Raw genomic sequence first — 5,112 nt, 5'->3', positions numbered from 1 at the left:
AAGTTTGAGAATTTAGAGGGTTACTATGTTGTGGGGTTGTTAACCAATGTCATAAAACAACATGTCTACTACTGTTTCATGAGAAACTATTTGTTCTGTAAGCCTTCACCTGAAGTACAATAAAATAAATTAAAAAAAAAAGAAAACTCAAAGCTGTATCTGCCAGAGTGTAACTGCTTCACTTTTACCTCTGTCTTCTCAATGGACTTATTGAGGGTCTAAAATAATTTCTTTCATCTATAGGCAAATATACATGGTCCATCTTCCTAGTCTATTACAATAGAGAACGCAATTGGAACAATATGATGTGATTTTACTCCTTCAGAACTTTTCATCTGTAAGAAACAAGAATTGAATTTTTTATATATAAAAAAATCTTAATACTTTTGAATCTAAGGCTTATGAAGATTTATAAACACCTAGTGTAAGCTATTAGTCAATTTATATAAAATGAATAATATACACGTGCAATATGTAACTCTATAACCTGATATGTTATTCTTATCAAGGTCAGTTGCATTTAATATTATTTTTAAAATATTTATTACATTTTTAGTGGTTTAGACCTTGATCCGTTACTGCAAACTCACAAAATATTATCAATATATTACCAGAGCAAAGTGTGGTTTAAATATTGTATTTGAGTATCATTGTGTTATATTCAGTTTGGAGGCAGGATTAAAGTAGGGATGAGTTTGATGCTAAACCAGGTAGCCTTAGCAATTATAGTAGTCACTCTTGCACATGTAACTAACAGGTATCCAGGTCCCAACTTCTTTATAAAGAGTTGTTGCTGAGAAGCTCCTGCCTATCTAAGAAGCCCATTTTTCAGCTCCATCCCCTCACCTTGCCTCGTTTGAATGTAGGTAGAACCACATTGCTAGTTCTCTTGAAAGGGTTGTGAGTAAAAATGACATATATACTGAAGGTGTGCTTTCAGTGAAAAGGAGGCTACAATGGATAGATGATAAAAGCATAAAGTGGAAGGATTCTGGTCCTGTGATTGACCAGGTGGAGGAAACTGTGGGAGTAAAATATAAATCTGTATTGTGTAAATCACCTGAATTGCTGCTGTTTGTTTCATGCAGTAGCTAGCATTGTTCTTATTGATAAAAAGTTAAATGATTTTATTAAGTGAATCATCATGATTAGCAAATCACTGTCGTATGTAGATTCCCTTATATACTTTCAAAGTGTAAAATAATGTTCTTTGTAATTAATAATGTTGAAAAATTATAAATGTCAATCTTAAAATGCAGGAGATGGGCCATGATTTTTTTTCCCCAAAATTCTTTTGGAGTGTAAGCCAGCAAATCAAATCAAATAATAATCTAATAACAGGACCAACATCAAATCATCTTTTGCATTTTCTATCGGCTAGAAGCATGTCACAGGTTCCACCCACACTCAAGGGAATAGATTACAAAAAGGCTTTAATAGAGGCAGGGCTCTATCCACCACAGAATACACCACTGATTATTTCCTTAGAGTAAATAACCAGGAATGTAATTACTGGTGAAAGAATGTGGGTGCTTGATATAAGTCATATTCCCACAAATACAACTATGTGCAATGTTCTCTTGGTAACATTGAACATACTTTTCAAAGAAAATATTAGCTCATTTGGTAGACAAATTAAATCAGTCTTAGAAGAAGTACTACCAAAATGAAACTTAAAACTAGGATGGTGAGACTTTGACTCCTTTACTTTCAATTTGTCATCGGGAAAGACGAATCACCAATAAAGAACATCATGGCTGGTAAAGTAAAGGTTCAGTGAGAAGAGAAACTGTCAATAAGATGGATTGACACAATAATCAAAGAAATGAACTCAAACACACTAACAATCATGAAGATGGCATAGGACCATGCAATATGTTTTCTGTTATATATAAGGTCACCATTTGTTGGAGCTGACTAGGTAACAAATAACAACATTATTTTTATATGCATTTATTAGTCAATAGTGAAGCTTATTTTTTTTTTAATAAATTGACTGGAGACTTGCTATTGTTTTTTATTGTTGTAGTTTAAATGAAGTTTATATTTCAAGCCAGTCTCCCATACAAAAAATCACACACACACTGCTATGCGACCCCAGTTACCCTCCCCACAATGTGACAGCACACTCCTCCTTTCCACCCCTGATTCCTCATGTCCATTCAACCAGTTCCTAACCCTTTCTGCCTTCCCATCTCACTTACAGACAGAAGCTGCCCCTTTAGTCTCTTGTATCTACTAGAGCTAAGAGGCTCACTCCTCACGAGTATCACTTTTTGTCCCATAGTCCAGTCCAATCCCTGTCGGAAGAGTTGGCCTCAGAAATTGATCTAGTTTTGGGCTGATAGAGAATCCAGCGGCCATGCTTTCCAGGGATCCTCCAGTCTCAATCAGACCATTAAGTCTGGTCTTCTCACCAGAATTTGAATTCTGCACCCCACCATTCTCCTGCTCCCTCAGGGACTCTCTGTTGTGTTCCCTGTCAGAGCAGTCATTGATGGCACCTGGGCACCATCTAGTTCTTCTGGTCTCAGGCTGATGAAGTCTCTGGTTTATGTGGTCCTTTCTGTCTCTTGAGCTAATACTTTCCTTGTGTCTTTGGTGTTCTTCATTCTCCTTTACTCCAGGTGGTTGGGACTAATTGAAGCATCTTAGATGGCCACTTGCAAGCTTCTAAGACCCCAGACGCCACTCACCAAAGTAGTATGCAGAACATTCTCTTAATAAGCTTTGTTGTGCCAATTGACCTAGATGTCCACTGGAAGTATGGTCCCCAGACCCCTTCTGTCCCTCAAAGTGTTTGATTGTATTCAGGAAACTTCTTAGCTTTGGTTTAGTCCAGTTGTGCTGATTTCCCATGTAGTGTGTGCTGTCCTTCCCTTCACCTAAGATAAAACTTGTCTACAATCTAGTAAGTGAATAATCCTCCCCTCCCTCCACACCCTCGTGACCATCAAAGAATGTTGTCCTCTGTGTTTAAACCTTTCTTGAGTTCTTATAATAGTGGTCTTATACAATATTTTTCCTTCTGTGACTGACTGAATTTGCTCAGCATATAATGCCCTCCAGATTCCTCCATGTTATAAGATGTTTCACAGCTTCATTGTTGTTCTTTCTCTTTGCATAGTCTCCATTGTGTGTATGTAGCATAGTTTGTTTATCGATTCATCTGTTGATGAGCATCTAGGTTGTCTCCATCTTTTTGCTATTGTGAACAGTGCTGCGATGAACATGCGTGTGCATATATCTATTCATGTGATGGCTCTTATTTCTCTAGGATATATTCAAAGGATCGAGATAGCTGGATTGTATGGTACTTCTATTTCTAGCTTTTTTAAGGAAGCACCAAACTGGTTGTGCTATTTTACATTCCCACCAACAGTTTATAAGTGTTCCAGTCTCTCCACAACCTCTCCAGCATTTATTATTTTGTGTTTTTTGGGTTAATTCCAGCCTTGTTGGGGTGAGATGATATTGTAGTTTTGATCTGCATTTCTTTAATGGCTAATGATCGTGAGCATTTCTTCATGTGTCTGTTAACTGCCTGAATATCTTCTTTGGTGAAGTGCCTGTTCATATCCTTTGCCCATTTTTTGATCGGGTTATTTGTCTTTTCTTTGCTGAGGTTTTGCAGTATCTTGTAGATTTTAGAGATTAGATGCTTATTGGATTTTTCGTAGCCAAACATTTTTTCCCAGTCCGTAGGTTGTCTTTTGACTCTTTTGGTGAAGTCTTTCGATGAGCATAAGTGATTTGTAGGAGCTCCCAGTTATCTAGTCTCTCTTCTGGTACTTGTACATCATTACTTATGGTTCATATTGTGTTTAAGCCATGTATTAGGGTTCCTAGTGTTGTCCCTATTTTTTTTTCCATGATCTTTATCATTTTCAAGTTTATATTTAAGTCTTTGATCCATTTTGAGTTAGTTTTTGTGCATGGTGTAAGGTATGGGTCTTGTTTCAGTTTTTTGCAGATGGATATCCAGTTATGGCAACACCATTTGTTAAAGAGACTGTCTTTTCCCCGGTTAACAGACTTTGAGCCTTTGCCAAATATCAGAAGCTCATAGGTGGATGAATTTATGACTGGATTCTCAATTCTCTTCCATTGGTCTATGTATCTGTTGTAGCAGTACCAGGCTGTTTTGACTACTGTGGCAGTATAATGGTTTCTAAAATCAGGTAGTATGAGGCCTCCCACTTTGTTTTTCTTGACTAATGCTTTACTTATTTGGGGCCTCTTTCCTTTCCATATGAAGTTGGTGATTTGTTCCTCCATCTCATTAAAAAATGCTGGTGGAATTTGGATTGGGATTGCATTGTATCTGTAGATCACTTTGGGAAGAATTGACATTCTCACAATGTTGAGTCTTCCTATCCATGAGCAAGGCATGTTTTTCCACTTATGCAGGTCTCTTTTGGTTTCTTACAGTAGTGTCTGGGTGGTTGTCATTGTATAGGTCTTTTAGGTCTCTGGTTAGATTTACTCCTAATTATTTTATCTTCTTGGGGGCTATTGTAAATGGTATTGATTTGGTGATTTCCTCTTCAACGTTCTCTTTGTTTGTATAAAGGAATCCAATTGAGTTTTCTATGTTTAGCTTGTATCCTGAAACTTTGCTGAAATTTTCTGTTAGTTCCACTGGTTTTCTTATGGATTCTTTGGAGTTTTCTGTGTATAAGATCATATCACCTGCAAATAGAGATACTTTGACTTCTTCCCTACCAATCTTGATGCCCTTTATTTCTTTTTCTAGCCTAATTGCTCTGGCTAGGACCTCCAGCACAATGTAGAATAATAGTGGTGATAGAGGGCATCCTTGTCTGGTTCCTGTTCTCAAGAGGAATGCTTTCAAACTCTCTCCATTTAGGATGATGTTGACTGTTGGCTTTGTATAAATATCATTAATTATATTGAGGAATTTCCCTTCGATTCCTATTTTGTTAAGAGTTTTTATCATTAATGGGTGTTGCACTTTGTCAAATGCCTTTTCTGCATCGATTGATAAGATCATGTGATTCTTTTGTTTTATTTGTGTGATGGATTACATTGATTGTTTTTCTAATGTTGAACCATCCCTGCATATCTGGTATAAATCCCACTTGATCATGG

This window comes from Trichechus manatus, unplaced genomic scaffold (assembly GCF_000243295.1).
Source record: "Trichechus manatus latirostris isolate Lorelei unplaced genomic scaffold, TriManLat1.0 scaffold00047, whole genome shotgun sequence".
Classification (NCBI taxonomy): domain Eukaryota; kingdom Metazoa; phylum Chordata; class Mammalia; order Sirenia; family Trichechidae; genus Trichechus; species Trichechus manatus.
The sequence above is the reverse complement of the archived record's forward strand: the minus strand, read 5'-3'. Positions refer to the sequence as shown.